This window comes from Palaemon carinicauda, chromosome 14 (genome assembly GCF_036898095.1).
Source record: "Palaemon carinicauda isolate YSFRI2023 chromosome 14, ASM3689809v2, whole genome shotgun sequence".
NCBI lineage: Eukaryota > Metazoa > Arthropoda > Malacostraca > Decapoda > Palaemonidae > Palaemon > Palaemon carinicauda.
The window spans coordinates 116,334,651-116,356,312 of NC_090738.1; the positions used below are offsets into that span (position 1 = coordinate 116,334,651).

At 44.1% G+C, this 21,662-nt stretch overlaps 1 long non-coding RNA gene across 1 annotated transcript in view; it reads left to right on the top strand.

Annotated features, from left to right (window-relative positions):
- LOC137653634 (uncharacterized) overlaps window positions 1–19,388 on the top strand; it is a 31,631-nt gene extending 12,243 nt beyond the window's left edge. The window contains exons 2-3 of the long non-coding RNA XR_011046527.1: window positions 18,550–18,777; window positions 18,974–19,388. This is a non-coding gene — a long non-coding RNA (uncharacterized lncRNA). The remainder of the gene's footprint in view (window positions 1–18,549; window positions 18,778–18,973) is intronic.
- Window positions 19,389–21,662: the final 2,274 nt, after the last annotated feature.

Below are 21,662 nucleotides of genomic sequence, written 5' to 3' on the forward strand. Positions count from 1 at the left end.
CTTACAACTAGGGTTTTTGGCCAAGAATGAAAATCTGACTCGGCCATGGCCCAAATCCTTCGGGATCCCTAACCTTTATGATTTGGTGGGAGATGAGTTGGAGAAGGTACTCTGTCCAGTAAGAGCATTGCAGTTATATGTGGACAGAACGAAGAATCTGAGAGGGGACTCAGACGCTCTGTGGTGTGCAGTTCGACAACCCTCACTGCCCATGTCAAAGAATGCCTTATCATTTTTCATTAGACTGTTAATTTGAGAAGCTCACGCCCAGTGTAATGAGGCGGACCAGAGGCTTCTTAAAGTAAACACACATGAAGTCAGAGCGGTAGCAACTTCAGTAGCTTTCAAACAGAATCGTTCTCTGTTTTGTATAAAGTAATCATTACCTGACTTTCCTAATCAATTACAAGCTTCCAAATATTTGAGCAAAAGTTCCTGGATGTTTTGGCTATAGTAAAACAACATCCAGGAACTTTTGCTCAAATATTTGGAAGCTTGTAATTGATTAGAAAAGTCAGGTAATAATTACTTTATACAAAACTGCTTCGCTGGCAAAAGCAAATTTCATGCACAGTAACTCATCAATCTCCCAAAAGTAAACATTGTACTTAGAAAATGGAATACTGTAGTTCATAATTTAATCGATCGGGAAGTTATTTTTCCCGAGTATCAATAATCATTAAAAAAAAAAGAAAATGGCCAAACTACCCAGCGTTCCTCCATTTCTTATAGAAAAATCTAGTTTCGTTAGAAATTAAATTAATGTTTATTAACAGATTTATTAAAATTCCTTAAGACCAGGAGTTTTGAAAAGTACATTGTTTATGCTGACATTCTTTCGTCTCGACAGTGATCACCCCTAAAGGCTTTCTTAATTATAATCGATCCTTCAAGTAAGTCTACAACACTAAAATGCTTTTGGTTAATTAAATTTCCTTTAAGCTTATTCAATCACTACTTCTGTACCACCACTATACAAAATTTTGTCATAATCCAGATTTTACTGCAAACATTCTGTAAGAAATATGTCAAAAATAATACCAGAAGGCCCAATCGCTGCCTCTGACATCTACAATAAGACAAAGGGTAGTTTTTCCTTCATTATTCAAAGAATAGTCAAACAAGGATACAAGTGGACAATGGACAGGTAACTTTTTTTTTTTTTTTTTTTTTTTTCCCGCTGCAATCCTAGTGAAACATTACTTTGGACTTTAAGTTGCTCTTACTGTATGTAATTGGTTATGAAACCCATTATGCCATTGTAAGGACAGTGAGACAAGCTTCACCAACGACAACTGACAGTTTATTCAAACATACGTGGAATTTGAAATATAATACAGAGTGCGGACGGAAAAGTACCATGCGCGCAGGCGCCAATTTGGCTTGAACTAACCGCCAAAATGTGTTTTTACACACGCACAAATACTTTAATTACTAGTTAAATAGGAACGATTTCCATTTGTATTTGGCATGTAAACAATGTACAAACGAGCTACAAGCGAGGGGTGTGCTCTACAACGCTCACAGTGTCACACACAGGTGACGTTCATAAGTCATGGTTCTCTATCTCCTCCCAAGTCTTGATCGGCTAGGAAGAGACTGATGAAGTTTGAACAGTAATTAACTGGGTTATTGAGTTTAAAATGGAAAATCTTCACTGAACAGCCTGATAGTTCTGTAAATTATACTGATAAATGAATGTAATGAGGATGGTAATAGGACATCTACCCTAGTAACAGGTTGATCAAACATTCTTCAAACTAGACAAGTTACACAAAGCAATAATTACACTGATGAAAGTAATGCAATGTCTGATATAATATCAGGTCGATCGAGCATTCTACGACATTGGATATAGACATGTTAATCATGAGATGAAAAATCATAGTCTTCATGCCATTTGGGCGTTTTGACAGTCCTGGATGGCCGGCCCACGGCGAGACCAATTGGTGGGATGGGATTTGCTAGTTGGGGTGGAGCGGCTGGCGTTGAAGGTCTGACACGACTTGGTGTTGCTGGTGGGGGCAGTGGAGTTTGGTCGTTCGGCGTTGTGTGTATAAGCTGGCGAGTGTGGTTGGCCGGCTTTACAGGCGTGAGTGGGGGAGGTTGATCGACTGATGTTGGGTAATGTCGGTCAGCCAGCAGTTGTGGTTGGTCAGCAGGCGGGTCCGGCGGTGTTGATACGTGTCGGTTAGTCTCCTTCGGCTTGGTCGGGGCCGCGCTTGCGGGTGGTTGAAGGGGTATGCCACCATAGGTTATATTTTGCGACTCTGTCGGGGTCGTAACCGGTGTGAACTTTCTCAGGAATTTCCGATTGCGCAGCGATACTCGGCCCGAGCCATCAACCTTTACCACGTACTGGTCGTACTGCCTTACCTCGACGACTGTCCCGGTCCTGTCCCATTTGGTGGGATGTGGGCCAGTTTGATTCTGGATGCGAACATGGTCACCAACCCGTAGGGGTGGCAGACGGCGAGTGTGTTGTGACCAAGTGTCCATCATGCGGACATGGCGCTTGCGTAGGGCTTCTTCCCTGGATGTCAGGGTTTCGCGCCATGTGGTGTGGGGGTTGTACTTCCCAGGAAGGATAGGGATGAGATCGCGGATCGGGTGACCGAAGACGCACATGGCTGGGGAGATTCTTGTGACTGGGTCTGGAGTGTTCCTGTACTGGAGGACTGCTTTCTGAACGGCATCTGTGTCTAGGTCTCCATTTGTCCCCGTGTTGTTAGTAATCAGGCGCTTCATCGTTTTCACTCCGATTTCCGCTCGGCAATTGCTGTGTGGAAATGCTACTGACGACAGTCGGTGGTGGACACCCCAGTCTCTCAAGAACCCACGTGTTTCGGTTGCCGTGAATTCTGGCCCACCATCGCTGGCAAGTTCCTCAGGAATTCCGTACGTGACGAATGCACGGCGCAGGTTGTCAATTAGTCCTTTAGCACCACTGGTAGACTTTGATATAAGTGGCCAGTTCGAGTATCGGTCCACAATTACCAGGTAGTGGGCACCCTTGTGAGTGAAGTAGTCGGCACACATTGACTGGAATGGGTAAACAGGCAAGACGGGTGGGGTAGGGGGGGCGGATGGTTGGGAGGGGGCCATGCGGTGGCAATCCTCACAGTTATCTCTAGTCGCCTGTATGTCTGCGGTAATGCCGGGCCAGTACACTGATGCCTCTGCACGAGCAGTCATCATGGTAACACCCTGATGTGCCGAATGTAATGCGGATAGGACACCCTGGCGCAAGCACGTCGGGATGATAACACGATCTTTGAACAATGCGACACCGTCGAAGGTGATGAGCTCGTTCCGTAGGTGGTAGTACGCACGGAGGTGTTGTGGCATGTCATCTTTTGATGTCGGGAACCCATGTTCGATGAGCTCTGTGAGCGCGTGAAGGGCGGGATCACTTGCTGTAGATTCCCGTACACGGTCCCAGGTGACCGCTGGAAGGGAATCTAGGGCTGTGAGGTATGCGGGCTCTTCAATCGTGCATGTGTCACAGTCCCTCAAGCGTATGCCGGCAAGGATATCGTGGTGGACCAACGGTATGGAGTGGTCGCAGACTGATGCATTGTCGTCAGGGAGATACAGTTTTTCTGGGTTGGTGTCGCCTCTCGGATGACGTGAAATGGCATCAGCTGCTTTGTTGCGCATCCCTGGCACATATACGATGCGGAAGCGGTAGCGCAGTGTCTTCTCCTTTAGGTTGCGCAGTCGGGGATTCGGGATGTCATCCAGGGATCGGTTCCCCAACACCTTTAATAGTGGCTTGTGATCTACCGCAATGACCAGGTTTGAGCAGCCGAGGACAAAGTAGCGTGATTTGTCAAGGGCATCGGCTACCGCCAGGGCTTCCCCCTCTATCGCGGCATACCTGGATTCGGCTGGGTGCGTGAAACGACTCCCGACTAGGGTCACCTTCCAACCTTCGCGGCAGCAGAATGGCTTGTCTGTTGGGCATTGGCAATGTTTTTGGAATAGCCAGAACCCGATGCCTTCTTTAGACCAATCGGTCGCAAGGCATGTCGGCTTGGTTTTGTCGAAGATGCGCACCCCGTTGGTAATTTCATCTACAATGGCCTCTTTAGACGCTTGGAATGCGCTTTCAAGATCGTCGGTCCACGTAAATGCCTTGTCGGGTTTCAGTAGCTCGCGGAATGGGAGCATGTGCTCAGCCATACTGAAAGCATAAGACACTTGGTTTACTAGGCCAAACCACGATCGAGCGTCGGTAATGTTCTTCGGGCGTGGGAAGTCTGATATTGCCTGCAGATATTTCGCACAAGGGCGCACACTGTCCATTGAGATGGTGAAGCCGGCAAATTCTACCTCGCGACAGCCAAACAAAAATTTGTCGGGATTGAGGGTGATGCCGTTTCTCCCGCAGACGTCGAGCCAAGTGACTGCCTGGTAGAAGCTTTCCTCAATAGTGTCGGCCCACAGTAATGTGTCATCAACGCATTTCGTCATGTCACGGACGTCGGATACTATCTCATCATATCGCCTTGAGTAGCCATCGCCTGACGCGGCATAGCCTTGTGGGGCGACACAGTATCGATATCTGCCCCAGGGTGTGATAAAGGTGGTCATGTGGCGGTCCTCCTTGTGCAGTGGTACACTGTGGTATCCATTCCAGGCATCGAACACTGTTTTTAGTTTCCCCGGTGGGACACAACGGGCCTGATGAAAGGGCGATTGGGTGTGGTGTGTTTCACGGGTGGCATGAGCATTGAGAGCCTGAAGGTCTACCGTCCTTCTAGGCTTCCCCGTCTTCTTGGCGCAGACTACCATTCTGTGGCACCATGTCACCGGCTCTCCTACGGGCACTGGCTCGATAACTCCCATTTTGACGTCTTGGTCCAGACCTGCTTTCACGGTTTCTTGCCAGTGTAACGCTACTGGAATGGGGGTGTGATGGGCAACGGGCTTAGCATCTGAGTCAACCATCAAGCGCATCGGTGGGCCCGCCATCATGGGGAGGGGCTGGTGGACGCACGTGTTGAATGTGCTGGAGGCATAAAGTTCCTTCAGGTATCGTTGAATGGCCTCCCTGTTACCTTCTGTGGCCGGCATGGGGATAGACGTAGGTTTAGGTGGGGGCGCCGTGCGCCGAGGACAATTGCATTGAGATGTCACTCCATTGTCACATGTATCATTTTGCGGTGTACAATTGTCTGTGGTGGCCGCACTGCACGACATCTCACCCAGTGTGGGGAAATCTTTGGAGATTATGCCAAGATCGACGCAGGCGCTGCGTGACAAGAACACTCTGTCGGTCGAATCCGTGACATACACTATTTGCCGAGATTCGGTTTGCGGATCTCCGGCGTGTGTTCCGCAGAATCGGACGATGGCTGCCCCTAAGATACGGATATCTTGTTTATTCGCAGCCTTCATTCTCATCGAGACCGGGAGCAGGTCCGCGGTCGTCAGGCCCATCTGCTCGATAACGTTAACCCCGACCAGACAACTCTGGCAACCGGTATCGGCCATGGCAGGGAGTGTTGCAGGTCTTGCGCGCTTGACCGGTCTGAATCCCAGGGCGAGGTAATCCCCTGCATGGATGCTGAGTCGGAGGTTTATGAACGGCTGCGGTTGGGAGTTCCGCCTGAGCCATCTGTCGCACATGTTGTCATACAGGTGGTGATCTAGTGCTAGCAACTGTTCACCGTCGATCGTTCGGATATCTGACATGGCACACAGCTCTACGAATGCTGCCGTCTGTTCGTCGCATGCGTCTGTGTTGGCAGATTCAGCCACCAATTTACTCCGGCACATTCGCTCTATGTGGTTATCGCGATTACATTTGCGGCACTTTCTACTGTAAGCCGGGCACTCAGTCTTCCTGATTCGCCAGGGCGCATTCTTGCCATGGCCCTTCTCACCACAGTACCCGCAAACAGCTTGTCTGCCACCGTCACTTGCATCCGTCTGACGTGCATCGCCCCTGTTTACCACGTTTTGGCGCTTGATGCGGCGATAGGAGCTGGTGACAGCCTCCGCGCCATGACTGTGGGTGTCCAGCAATCGGGACGCAGACTGCTTACCAGACTCTTTCGCTTCGATGAACCTGATCGTTTCCTCCAGCGACATCTCCTGCCGCTGGTCGCTAAGTAGATCCAGCTGGATGTCCTGGTCAGCGATACCTCGTGCAAGCACATCCTTGATCACGTCGTCCGCAAAGTTTACGTTTAGTCCACATGTGCACCTCTTGACGTATTTGCACGTGTTTGCTTGGGCCTTCACGCGGGCGTGAAATGCCCGTATCGGTTCCTCGCGGCCCTGTCGCATGTTTGAGAGAGCCGCCCGCGCCACCATTGCGTTCTCCCCGCGCACCGCGAGGCCTTTTATCGCACTAAGCACCGCATCCTCCGATTCGCCTACCAGGCTCCTTCCCGCAGCGCTGGTGATGTCCTTGCGTAGGCTTTCCTCACAACATTCAAGGAGCTGTACCACAACATCATCCCCTTGGAGCCCGGTTCCCTTGCGGTATTCGCCCCAACGAGTTAGGAAATAGTCCCACTCCCCACTCGTGCCGGCCGCTGATATCGATGGGCGCTTAAGTTTTTCAACCCTGGTGCTTGGCGGGTGGTATTGAGCTACTGGGCCCTGGGCATGAGTCGTTGTGTGTGCGTTCAGGAGCGCTGCGGTAATGATGGGCTCTGTGGATGCCTCGGTTCGATAGGTGCATCCAGGCACTGGGCAACCAATGCTTTGTGCGGCCATTTTGCTGCTTATCACTGTGAATTGCCTACTAGGGAATTACTGACAGAGTGAATCACTTTAATCACTGCAAACCATTTGGATACTACTGACCTTTTGAGTCCTTTTTGCTGTATTCATGTTCTCCACAGGTTTGCAGGTTTGTTCATATCGTGGTGTAGGGACACACAATCAGGTAGATCCAGTAACAGGCTTAACTTTAATACACAGTAACACTGTTCTTGACAATTCCCGGTTGCATTAGATTCAAGTCCATTCACTTTAGTTATGGCCAGGTTTAGTTTACCCTTGGCTGGCACTAGTCACCACATTATCACTGAGCTCGTTGCATCACTTACAATAATGTCTTTTAACAATGACTTCTCCCTCGGATCGTTTGTACATAAATAGGAACGATTTCCATTTGTATTTGGCATGTAAACAATGTACAAACGAGCTACAAGCGTTCACAGTGTCACACACAGGTGACGTTCATAAGTCATGGTTCTCTACTAGTCAATATTAATAGTTAATGTAATGATAAATACATGAAATTGTAGCTCTGCGGGAGCGGAATAAATATATACAGTTAGCCACAGTGTGGCGAAAGGAGAATTTAAATAAAGTAGAGAATTCGGTGAAATTGCTGGACGACGGAGGAAGTGATGTCCTTACACCACCATTACGTCATAATGACACAGCTCTTGGCCAATAATCTGTAATTGGAACTACTTGTGTTTGCGTAAGAAAGTAAGGTAAACTCATTAAAAATAAACATTACTGTTGAGGAAACATCTCGACCGATTTGGGATAAGTTTGAGGTCAAAATTTATCAAGCCCATATAAATCCACCTCGTTCAATCTTCTATAATGACACTATAATACTTTTTATATATAGCCTTTCAATGCTCTTCCCATGTAGGTGATATTTTTTTTAATATCCAGTGTGGCATGCTTCTGAAAATTTACCTTCATTTCAACATTTTAATACTCATAAAAGAGAAAGCATGAAGTTCATTTCTGTAAGTTAGTAAGCTTTATGAAGATAATATTTTCCCAATTATGTTAGTCATGCTGAGATGTGAACTTAAGGGTATCGGCTGGGTGTAATTTAGGCGATATTGGCTGAAATTTGCGAAAATTGTCATATTTCGATACGAAGCCTTTTAAACGGTTTAAAGGGTCTACCCCGGTAAGGGATTAAAGGGCTGGGTATGCGCAAGGCCAATATATATTGGCCTTGGGTATGCGTAACCTTACCCTTTCTTTTTGCGTTCATCCTCGAAGTATTTATTTCTATTATAATTTTTTTTTCGTTCGTCGTACGATGTTTTCCCAATAGAGTCGGCGTCTCCCTATGTTCGAGGCGAGTGACGGTTTAAATTTCAAAATGTCATCTGGCAAACACAAAATCCTTTCGGTGAAGCATCTGCTTGACAGGCAAAGTATTAGCTGCCAAGAGAGAGATTCCTACACCAGTTCTACGACCAGGAGACGAAATGTAGTAAGAAAATAAAGGAATACATGCAAATAGTAGATGTAAATCTGTCAGAAATAGAAAATTCATCTATTGCAAAATTGAAAGAGAAAGTAAGAAATGTAGACACCAAAATGTGGAAGTCGGAAATGGAAGAGAAAGAAACATTAAGAATATATAAGCAATATAAAGAAATCGAAGAAGTTAAGTTTTAATAATACGTTAAAGACTTAGCTGTTGATAAAGGCAAGAACACACACTTTAGATCTAAATTGGAGAGGCAGATACAAGATGTATGTGTGGCCATGAAGAAGAAACATTGAACACTTTATATTACATTGCGAGATGTACAAGGAAACAAGAAATAACTGCACTATTACATCAACCATATATTGAAAATGAACGTGAAATAATAGCGGACATTCTTTGTTTCAATAATTGTGATATAAAAGAAATAGAAAGAAAAAATATTATCCAAGAATTGTGGAAAATAAGAAAAAATAATAAGACCAAGTGACAAACGACTGTAGCATATAAAGAAAAGAATAGAGGAGCCGTTGTAAAGGCTTATCCTCAAAAGTACAATTACAACAAACTACAAAGCCATTTGAATTTTGAACCGAGACATTAACACGGTTTAGTCTGTGACCGTTCTCTCTTGTATTTTCAAACTGTTGCATCACTTTTTCAGACTATTAAACGTCCATTGTGATTTATAAATACTACTGGAATGCCTGTAAGGAAGTTTAGAAAGCGAAGGGAAGCAAGCATTCGTAATATCAAAACTTATCATGAAAACAAAAGAAAAAACAAAGGTGATGCATCTCTTGTGGGGACTACATGTGAGGAAGACCCCATTAGCTCTTCCTCAAGAACTAGCGCTCAAACATATCAAGATGATGATGTTGGAGCTGATGATTTTATTTTGAAGTTATCTGATGATGATGAGGAGAAGAAGGAAGAGGAGGAGCAGCATGGTGTGTTATCGGAAACTGGAAAAGAAGAGCTCCTAAGTGAAAGCAATGATGGGGAAATAGTTTCATTACCCTTGAAAGTTTTGAAAGAAGCTTTTAGTTTGACATATTGCCGGCGGTGTGATAGCAACATAACACTCGAAGTCGATAAAAACAATTTTGATGTTGACTTGAAACTCAATTGTCGGTGTGAAGAACAGTCTGTTTTTTCAACATACAAAAGTGAAAGGAAATGAGTGTGGAAACTTAAAATATCGGTGAAACAACAGCTTCTTTTGTGTATCAAAATATAATAAATGGGGGAGGCTTGGCAGCGTTGAATAACACTCGAATTGCCTTAGGTGCTTGACCTATGGGAAACAGCACTTATCAAAGGTATAAAAAGTATATTGAGCGGATTGCTTGCCGGAGGCCTGGAGCTACAACGAATCCCCTATTTTTTAAATCCAAGGCCAACTAAGGTAATTGAAATTTTGTATCGCCTACTCCCATAGTAATTTGTATCTACATAAACCAATTCCACCATTTACCAAGCGAGATTTTATCTGCAAATTGAAAAGACGAAAATAATTCCATTAATCTTCCTGTTACATTCTCGAAACCAAACTGCCATACTTAAGAAAATGTGGGGGGGGGGGGGCATTCGGAAAATATTCCCGAATTACCCAAACACAGGTTTGTTTCATTGTGCTTAATGACTTTTCTCTCATCCAATGAGCATTTCATCACTTGGAATGTCCTGGATTGCTTCTTGAAAGTAAAAAATGGAATTAAAGTAGTTTAGCCTAAAACTTTAGGTAGATAATTAATTTGGTTTATTTTATATTGTAATATTAGGGTATTGGAACTCTCATCATAATAGAATTTAGTTTTAATGCACAATTTTGAATCTCGAGTACCAGTGGCTGAAACTATTATTGACAGTTACAGATTTTAGTAAAATTCCCCGTTTCATTATAGAACAGTACAATACAAGATTGGAATATTGGAACTCGCACAATTGAATAGATCTTTGCAAATACACTTTTGAATTTCATATAATACTGGTGGCAACCTCTATTAACAAAGCTACCGATTTTAGTAAAAATTTCCTTTTGCTCCTTTTGACATCATACCACATGCCACAGGAGTCTCCTTCCCTCTAGTAGTTCAGAGAATAACTAATAGATGGTTCTTCTGTCAGAGGTTACTTGGGTAAAATTATTAAGCAGAAACACCTTGTAGAAAATAACTTATTTGATGTATTTGTGTGTATTTTTGGACAATTTTTATAATGATTCATGGCGGAAATTCATAGTTTTTGAGTTAAGGTGGGTCGACTACCATAACTAAAAAGCTATGGCTTTGTTGTAGGTTTCATCATCAATTACGTTCGAAAACCCTTAAAATATACTGTGCTGTGTACCAGTCTAATTGTAGGATATTTAGATTTTGTTTAAACTTTTTCTGCCAGTCATAATCATAAGTTATCTGGTAAAGTTTTACTGTATTACAAGTTTTGATGTCGAACAGAAAATGTTTTCCTGTAGTACCTGTAGTAAATAACGTGATTTGACCTTCATTTCAACCGCAAACCAACAGAACAACCAATCTGACTAACTTTTAAGTATCCAACTGGTATGTCAGGGGCCACGGCTTCTAGCCAGCTCCCTCTATCATTCATTTAACCCTTGTTCAACTATTCCAATGTTTGTTCCAGCCTATGCTGGAGACTCCCTATTAAAGGACTACTTGTTTCTACACTAAATACAAATCCTTATTCTTTACTATAGGAGATATTCTAGCGCGAGTTAGAAAATATGGCAGAAAACCTTAACAAGATTGTTAACGACCGGGCCGGTAGTTATCCCCTGTTGGGGGTGGGGGACTGCTGGCCGGTAGCTACTGAGTACTTTCAATCTAATTCTTGCGTCACAGTGGTAACACCGCTGCTTCCGCTTTTGTTTGACTGGCAGACTAGCCTTTCTTTAAGTGTTTTTTTTTTTCATTTTTTTCTTTTTTCTCTTTAATTAGATGTGATGTCCTCTAATTTGAGAAAGTGTACCGGGATTCCTCCGAAATCTTGTGGCACATTTGTCACCACCGGAGGTGGATCCTCATTCCCTATGCCCTTCATGCAGAGGTCATATGTGTGCTGAAGGCTCCCCCTGCCTAGTATGTAAGGAATGGCTGCCTACGCAGTGGGATAAGATCATGAGGAGGAAGAAGAAATCCAAGAAGGATTCGTTACCTCCAGGTTCGCCGTTGTAAGGTAAGGAGTCTCGGTCCTCTTCTTCGGCCCCTCAATCTCTTCCTTCAGACTCTTCTTTGCCTCCTACGTCAGGGGGGAAGTCAAGGAAGAGCGGCACCATTGACTCAACACCCATTCCCCCGGGGCAGGCAAATAAAGTGCCCCCCCCCCCCCCCAGATAGTTTCGTCTGTCATCGGAAATAATTTATTACCGCTTCTATTCCAGATAACGTGCGAGCAGTATGGCTTGCCCTTGGACTTTGGTGGAGGTATGGAAAATGTTCCTCGCAGGCACATTTTTACCTCAGGTCCCTTCTGTTTTGGAACCCTCGGGAGTTCCGGACCTCGCCGATATCCCGTCAGCTCAATTGGAGGCTGCTGAAGTGTCAGCGGAGGTAATAACGTCAGCCCCTGCAGAGCCTACTTCGCTCCTCGCTTGCATTACGACGAAACAACGTCGCAAGCGTGATCATCGTGATTCCTCCTCCTCCCTCTCCTCCTCCTCCTCCTCCCTCTCTTCCTCCTCCTCCTCCTCCTCCTCCTCCTCCTCCTCGTATTTGTCCTCCTTAGAGGATAGGAGAGAGAAGAGGAAAAGGAGAGCTCGCTCTCCTTCGCCAAGACGTTTTCGTCGGAAGGAGAGGCGACCTAGGAAGAGACGTCATCGTTCTCGTTCTTCCTCGCCTTCTACCTCTTCACGAAATGTCTCGCCGATCCATAAGCGCTCTCGTCACAAACATAAGAAGAATACTTCCTCGCGCTATCGTTCGGCTTCGCGATAGTCTTCCTCTCGCGGGGAATCATCTACGAGACGTTCGCGCTCTTCTTCACGAGAGAGTTCTCTCAAGTGCAATAAGCGCTCCCGTTGGGGTGAGGTTAAATCTGATCGTCCCCAGAGCACAACCAAGGGAAGAGAACACTCCGAGCGCGATTCCTCTCCTTCACATTTCTTCGCGAGGAGCTCAGCTCGCGCTGGGAAGGCGAGAGAGAACACTACTTCTCGCCGTCGCCCTAGTATTATCAGAGAGAGCGCGCTCCCGTACGTCAAACTTCCCAGTGCGCAAGTCTCCGGACATATCCGAGCGAGGTCATTCTCCGCGCCCTCGCGTTTCAGACTGAACAGCACCCATTCCAGTACTTTCTAATGAATTACGAAATATGGGCTTCGCGAGAACTTTGGAAGAAGACGCAAGGGTTCAGCCCTTCTCCTCTTCGGCTGAGAACAGAGGAGAAAGGCCAGGCCGCCGATCAACGCATTCTCTTATTGAGACAGTACCGTTAATTCAGTCGCCTTCGCCTAAATCTTCAACTTGCAGGCAGGATCTTGCGCGCGCCGTGCCATCAACCAGCGCCCAGCCTTCCTCTGAATTGTCGGCAATGGAGTATGTTACCTTGCCGTTACCTTCAGACATACGGGCTTCTACCGCCCTCCCTCACGAGGAATTAGCACGACCTGAGGATTCCTTGGAGGAACAACCATCAGAAGACTTAGAGTCCGCCTATCTGAGGGCTCTAAGAACTATGTGTAATATCTCAGGTCTCGCAGATATACACCTGTCGCCTCGTCATACCGACGCTCTAGCTTTAGACAGACTGTTGTCCTCCACCTAACCTTAAGACCAGAATCGAACTTCCCTGGTCTATTCACACTGCAGGCCATCTGAGGAAGGTCTCGCAGGGGGTCTCGGGGGAAACGAATTCCTTGAAGTCTCAAGGATCCCTTAAGATGCTGCAGTTTCCTTTTTCCAGGCAAAGGCGCTTTTACAAGGTCAAGAGATGCCAATCCTTCGCCTCTGACACTTTATCCCCTCACAGCAAGGCTTACACCTGGCTGCTCTGCAGAGACACACACTTCCCTTCCAGTCTCCTTTACCGCAGCAGAAGCCTCGACAATGGAAACAGCGTCAATGTCTCTTCTAGAGGCACTATCCTGGTTTGACACATGGTCTGGCACAGTGAGCTACCTTGCAAGTCACGAGGACCTTTCAAACCAAAATTCCATGCAGTCTCTGCAGGAAGTCCTGGCTGCTAGGGCCAAGACAATGGACTTTTCTAACTGCTACGGCTGCAACGATGTGGGGCAACTGGGTTCTCAAAAGGAGGGAATTGGTAGTCTCCAGACTGCATAGGAGCATCGGTAAATCTGAGAAATCTGATTTGAGGAACTCTGATCTCCTACAACCTCTCCTCCTCTCTAGACAAGCAGTCTCCACCACCTTAGAGACTTGGAGGAAGGAGACGCAGGACTCTGCAATGCAAAAGGCTGCTTCCTTTTGTCCAATGCAACAGCAGCCAACTCCACAACCCAAGGCAACAACTGCAACTCCACTGCCAGCCAAGAACCCCAGCCGCCTCTCTTTTACACCCAAACCTATGGGCAGAGGAAAGTTGGCTCCTCCTAAGGCTAAAGGCAGAGGGAGGAACCCTAGACAGAAATAGGGTCTCGACTCCCCCCCTCACAGTGCGTAGGGGGGTGCTTGCAGGAGAGTTGGAAAGCTATGGGGGCCATGCAAGGACCATAAGGGTGCTTCGTTGGGGATGCCGCATTCCCTTCATAGACTCTCCTCCTCCTCTAATTCCTCCCCCGATCTCATCCTCCCAGGTCCCTCGGGATCCCGGGAAACAGCAAGCCCTAGCTCGGGAGATACAGAGCATGCTTCTAAAAGACACCATTCAAGAGGTCTCAGACTCTTCCCCGGGGTTTTTCAGTCGCCTCTTTCTGGTAGAGAAAGCCTCGGGAGGTTGGAGACCAGTAATAGATCTTTCGACTGAACCAGTTCGTGAAGCAGACTCCATTCAAAATGGAGACAGCGGCTTCTGTCACCCAAGCAGTACGCCCAGGAGACTTCATGGCATCTGTAGACTTGAGAGATGCTTATTTCCAAGTGCCAGTCCATCGCACATCTCGGAAATTCCCACGCTTCCTGGCTCAGGGTCGAATCTTCGAGTTCAAAGTCAAGTGCTTCGGCCTCTCGACCACCCCACAGGTCTTTACGAAGATCTTCGAACTTGTATCTTCGTGGGCGCACAAACATGGAATTCGTCTGCTAAGATATCTGGACGATTGGCTACTCCTGGCCTCGTCCAAGGAGCTAGCTCTGGATCATCTGAGAAGACTTCTGAGTCTCTTCAAGGATCTGGGGATCCTTGTAAACGCAGAGAAGTCTTGCTTATCTCCGACCCAAGTCTTGAAATATCTGGGTATGTCCATCAACACCCAGGCAGGGAGTGTTTCCGTCTGAAGACAGGCTTCGGAGACTGGATCAGTCCATCACCCATCTCTTGTCTCCAATACCACCTTCAGCCAAGTTGTGGCTGTGTCTTCTGGGCCATCTTGCCTCTGGAGAAACTAGTTCCAGGCGGGAGATCGAGAATCAGAATTCTCCAATGGCATCTGAAGATCCATTGGTCTAAAAAGTCAGATTCCCCATTCTTGGCAGTAGAGGTCCCAAGTCTGGTGCTACAAGATCTTCATTGCTGGTCGACCAGAGAGAACACCCAAAAGGGCATTCCCCTCCAAAACCCGAGTCCGAAGTTAAAACTCTTTTCGGACATGTCGCTATGGGGATGAGGTTCCCACCTAGGCCCCAAATTAGCATCAGGAGTTTGGTCTCTGATAGAGAAGTCTCTCCATATAAACCACCTAGAATTATTAGCTGCCTGGAAAGGCCTAAAATTCTGTGTAGAAGATCTACACGGACGAGAGGTGGTTCTAATGAGCGACAACTCCCCAGCCGTCTCGTACATCAACAAACAAGGGGGTACTCTGGCAAGAGAACTCTGTCTGTTAGCAGTCCAGATCTGCCAGTGGGGAGAAAGCCACAACATTTCTCTTTCAGCCAGGTTTATTCCGGGCCGGAGAAACATCGTGGCGGATCAGCTGAGCAGGCATCACCAAGTGCTGAGTGGAGAAAGGTCTTTGGATCCTCGAGTAGCGAAGACAGTAATAGCTTTGTGGGGTTTACCCACAATAGATCTGTTCGCCACCTCTCTAAATGCGAAACTCCCCCGCTACGGGTCCCCAGTTCCAAACCATCAGGCAGCGATCCAGGACGCCCTCCAACACTCCTGGGACAACCTGGACGCCCTCCAACACTCCTGGGACAACCTGGACGCTTATACCTTCCCTCCCTTTTGCCTGCTCAGAAAGGTGATCAATAAACTCAGGATCTCTCAGGACTGCAAGCTAACTCTAATAGCTCTGGCTTGGCCAAGCAGAGAGTGGTACGCAGATCTCCTTTCCCTGCTGGTTTAAGTGCTGAGGTTCCTGCCTCCAGAACCCCGTCTGTTGACGCAGCCACACAGTGGTATCCCCCACGGGAGAATCTACTTCCTGAAACTTCACGCCTGGAGGCTGTCGAGTCTCTCCTCAGAAGCAGAGGCTTTTCAGGAAAGGTGGCTGAACACATGTCCAGGCACCAGCGCCAATCTTCCACAAACCTCTACCAAGAAAAATGGTGTGTGTTTGCAGCTTGGTGTAGAGGGCGAGGCGTGTCTCCACTCGATCCCTCTCTTCCTTTAGTGGCAGACTTCCTAGTTTACCTCAGGGAGGAGAAACTCCTTTCAGTCTTGGCAATTAAGGGCTATCGTTCAGCCTTAAGCTTCATCTGCATACTGAGAGGAGTTGAGCTTTCCACCTCAGAAGATATCATCTTGTTGATTCGAGGTTTTGAGAGATCTTGCCCCCAGTGGAGATTAGACCACCACCTTGGGACGTGTCCCTGGTCTTACGCTCCTTAAAGGGGCCTCCATATGAGCCCTTAAATAAGGCATCCGATTTCTTCCTCACCCTTAAGACCGTCTTCCTAGTAGCTCTGGCCTCGGCAAAAAGGGTTAGTGAACTTCACAGTCTATACTACGAAGTCACCCATACTAGAGGATGGGGGGAAGTCTCTCTCAACTTCATGCCAGGTTTTGTGACCAAAACCCAGAATCCTTCATCTGCCGATGAGAGGTTTTGAGAATTTCAATTTTCCAGCCTCAATAGGGCAACTCAGGATACTGACCAATTGCTACTGTGCCCGGTCAGGGCGCTAAGGAACTAACTAAAGTGCACCAGACCTTTCAGGCCACACCTCAGTCATCTCTTCCTCAGTACCAACAAGGTTAAGAAGAGAATCTCTTGCAACACCACCACCTTTCTGGCTCAAAGTTATTGCGAGAGCCATTCACGGAGACCCTGAGGCAGCTCAACCCAAAGCCCATCAAGTTAGGGGAGTAGCTGCCTCGCTGGCGTTTAAGAAGAATTTCTCAGTCTCCCAAGTCTTAAGAGCTGGAGTCTGGAAGCGCCTATCTACATTCACCCCTCACTATTTATCAGATTTAACTCATAGGTCTCTAAACACCTTTTCTATAGGACCTATTGTGGCAGGTCAGCAGGTGCTGTAACTACCTTTACGCCCTTTCAGGGGACAGTAGCCATTGATCGAGGATTCTGAGTTACACTAGGTTTTAGAAGAACATCCATCTATCTTCTGCTCTTTCTTCTTCCTCCCATCTGGGTGGCCTAGTCTGTGACCAGTTTCGGCTGGACTCATTAATGGAAATAAGGTATGAAACTCATCTGAATCCTATCACAGGGTGTAAGTTATACTCGGTCACGAGGGTTCCCCTTTTCAAGGTCAGGGGAACCCTTTGTATGAAAGGGTCCTGGTATTGCTCCCAACCCTCTTCATGCTGAAACTTTGGTTTCTACATATTTACAAACCTTCAGTCATACTGGATTTGGGGATCTACAAAAAGTTAATGGGAGATTGTTCAATAATAGTCTAGTCTGAGGACTATTTTCTTTAGGTATAGAGAACCCTTCGTCCACCCTGACCTTAAGACTAAGTCTCCTATAGTAAAGAATGAGGGTTTGTATTTAGTGTAGGAACAAATGACAAACTTATAACAGAGTTTGTATTTTTCCTAATATACAAACCCGAATTCTTTACTCAAATTTTCCCTCCGTCACCGCCTCCTAATATAGTCAAAGCTAGAATCCGATTGAAGGTACTCTGTAGCTACCGGCCGGCAGTCCCCCACCCCCAACAGGGGGATAACTACCGGCCCGGTCGTTAACGACCTTGTTAAGGTTTTCTTCCTTATTTTCCAGCTCGCGATAGAATATCTTCTATAGTAAAGAATTCGGGTTTGTATGTTAGGAAAAATACAAACTGTTATAAGTTTGTCATTATGTATAACAAGGAAAAATAAAAATTACTTGAATTTGTAATCCGTCATGGCTAACATTGCCTTTCACGTCATCACGAGGGAATATTTTAATATATTATCTTGAGAATTAAATTCTTATGTTCTTGGCTTGTCCTGACATCACACTAAGTCTTCAAAATAGATTGTACTTTGAAACAGCTTTAACACACTTAGTGTTGCGTTTTAATGTGAAGTAATTACTATCTTTATATACAAAATTTATTACTTGGGTTAGTAGTTTTCCCATATCTCAATAGCAAAACATGCTGCTAGTACATATAAATGAACATTTCATCAAAATTACTCGCAGGAAAAGCTATTTTAGATTTGTTTCTAATGGTTTCACCCTTCATCAACTTACTAGTTCTTGAGGATGTTTTCTTTTGGGGTTACTGATGATTGTGGTGTATTTGTGGTAAAAAGTAGTTTAAGTACTAAATCTCATGTATTGAATATTAAAACTAAAAATTAACTGTATCGCTGATGGCTTATGAAATAGTTATTGGATGCATAATGCAAGTTTGACTCTTGAAACCTGAATCTATTTTATAGTGTTTCGGCGAGATGTAGATAAATTGACTCCTAAATTAGTTGCTTGGAACTAAAGATTTTTTAAACTTATTTAAAGCTTCTTGTGTGTCAGTATATAGTGTTGGATATTTTTTCTTGGAGAAATAGTATGTATGTTATAGTTTTCATTGTTGCTTAGGTGTATAGGATTGTAATTGGCTTGGAATGCTTGTGTCAGTTTCAATCTTAGTGGATCATTGTGAATTCCATTTCATGAAATTCTAGTGGTCTCCAAATATGCTGCCATACTACTCAATTTGAAGGTTGTGTGATTTTTTTTAAGCCTTCTGTTAATTTTTAGGCTATGTATAACGGTTTTATGAAATTCATTGTGTTCATGACTTACACTGATGATTGTAACACTGAAATTTGTAGATAATTAGCTCTTTTCTTTATAGGTGCCAGCACTGAAGAATCTGGAGAAAAACTTTTCAAATTAAACTACATGAACTTCATCTGTTGAACTTAGAAAGCAGACTGCAAAGTAGAAGAGGAATTGCTGTAAAATGAAGATACAAATCTTAGGATATATGAATTGTCCGAAACGAAATAACGTGGTAGATGATTTACTCAGACGACGGGAATTGGTGGAAAGTGTAGATAATTTTGGAATTGGAATTTAAATGGTATGCTATTGAGCTATTTTTAAGGGTGGAATAGTTTATCCACATAATGACTTGGAAATTTAGAAAAAGGAAGGATATTTTGTATAATGAGTTTTACCAAGAAAGATAAAATTAGGTTAATGTAAAATGGCTAAGATGATAAAATATGCTAATGAAATTAAAATTCAGTATAATCTATTTAGAATATTTTTTTCAGGTTAACGTAAGTGCCTCCAATATTTCCTCAAACATTTGAAGAAGTTCAGAAGGTTGTTCTGCAGACGACTTGTCAAGAATTCAGAAGAATCCTTCCCCAGTACAAGATAAGTTTGAAGAATCTTTCTCCAATACAAGATAAGTTTGAAGACTTTCTCCAGTACAAGATAAGTTTGAAGAATCTTCCCAGTACAAGATAAGTTTGAAGAATCTTTCTCCAATACAAGATAAGTTTGAAGACTTTCTCCAGTACAAGATAAGTTTGAAGAATCTTTCTCCAGTACAAGATAAGTTTGAAGAATCTTTCTCCAGTACAAGATAAGTTTGAAGAATCTTTCTCCAGTACAAGATAAGTTTGAAGAATCTTTCTCCTGTACAAGATAAGTTTCAAAGAGCATCAATTCAAAATCGACTTTACAATGGATAGGATGGTCTAATATTAATCGGATGGGTTTCATGTACATAAAACTTTTCTCAGTAGAATGAGTACCAAACTGATCCCAAAATTTAATTCTAATTTAGTGAACTTTAATTTTAATTGCCTTTCAACAAATATTGGTATTTCAACGGAAAGATTTGAGGTAATTTGATTATTTTACTGTAAATAGCTTCTTTAACAAATTTTATTATTAGATTTATCATTGGAATTAGCTTTTTGAAATACTGTATTACTATTAAACTATTTCGATAAATTTTGAGACCTAAAATTCAATTTTTCTAAACTTTGAGACAAGTTCAATTTTGCTAAACTTTGAAATGACTAAAGATCAATTATGCTGAACTTGGGATAGTTTGTTTTATTATTAGGAGTAACTAAAAGTTTCAATTGTGAAAATACTTCTGTTTAGATCTCTTTTATTGTATCTACATATATTCAGTTTATTTAATCTACGTGTATTCAGTTTATACATTGGATTTTTCCATAAATATCCAACAAATTGATTGTAGGGGGTTACTGTTGTTAATTTTAACACACAAATATTGTAAAAATTTCACCCTTTGCTTAATCACAAGGCTGCTCGTTATTTTTCTGGTTATTTAGTAAGTTTTTATAAAGTTATATGCAACGATTAATGTTCCACTAGTTGCTCTCCATTTCATTATTTCTAAAAGCCTCAGAGGTACATGAACTATTTTCACTTGAAGACTTGCCTTTAGTAGTCCTTTGTGACTGATGGACATTAAATGTATCATAATAGATGGTCAGTGGACTGATGGACATTAAATGTATAGTAGGTGATAAATGTGAATCCATTCTAGATTAAACTGAATATATGAAGAGCCAATTGACTATTTGGACAGACAGATAGAAGCATGAGTGAAATAGGAGTCTAGCATTTTGAAATGCTCTAGACAGTTAATGTAATTAGTTTAAAAGGATAGAAATTTGGTTTACTTTTGATATTAAGAAGGCTTTTGTTCATATACTATTACAAACCACCACCTGTTCATTACTAGAGGAGTGGAATAATAACAAAGGCTGGAATATGGCAATTAAATGGTTAACGAGATGTCAACAACCAGCGGGGTACTTACGCTGTGGGCAGCAGGTTGGCGGAACCTCGATTTAATTTCAGCCGTGAAGGAGAATTCTTGGCTGTGAATTTTTTACTTTATGCTTTTCTGCATTCTGTTTCTTTTCTTAACAGCAGTGTATTTGCTGATTGGTTGTGATCATGTGGACATGTCCTGGGATCCTGCTGAAGACCTATGGGACTTGCATAAGTAATGTTGAGGTAGACCCTCGTAGGTTATTCAGTTTGTGCCGAAGGCATTTATGCGCTGAAGCCTCGCCTTTTAAAGTGTGTAGGGAGTGGTCATTCTCCCAGTACGTGTTTGGCATGAGAAGGGGGCGGCCTAAAGGGTCTTTGTTGAAGGCTTAAGAAATCCAGGCCTGCATTTTCTCCCGGAATTCTCCCTTCGGACTCCTCCCTGCTGTCTTCTTCCTGAGGGTGGTCGAGTAAGAGCGATGGGCATGTGTGTTGCTCTACAATCGTGTGACTTACGCCTACCACTCTTCGCGACACAAGCTACCCCCTAACTCTACTTCAATAGATCTTTCAAAAGGACCTTGGTGCCATCAGAGATCGTTGGTTGTGGAGAATCTCGATTTGGATGGCACCATCAATCTGCATGAGTTGCACATTCCAGGTCCATCTAGACTAGCAGTTCCCAACCTTTTTTGTCCTGTTCCCCTTTTTCTAGTCACTTCTTCACCTGTGGACCCCTACAACGAAATAGATGAAGTCAGCAAAATTAATAAAAGATTATTTTGCAAAAAGGAATATATTGATGTAAAATGCCTTTCATTGTTATGCTAATTAAGTTGTAGGCCTATTTATATGAAATCGGAAAATCTTCTGTTCAGCACCTTTTTTAAGTGAAACATATAAGAAATTATTAATAATAATGTATGCAAAAACTTATATGAAAAAAAAGTGAAACACTTCATTGGTTACAAAGTGTCCCCTTATATTTCTCAATGGGACTTAAGGGGTTGTTTTTGAGCAACCAGTTCATGAATCCTTGGCTCAGTGGCAGCCAGTACACACCTCAGGTCATCTTCTACAGACAGCTTGTTCCTTGACTTTGTTTTTATTGCAATTAATGAAGAAACCCCACTTTCGCAGAGGTAGGTTGATGCAAAAGGCAAAAGAACTCTAATTGCTAGAACACTGTATATGATTCCA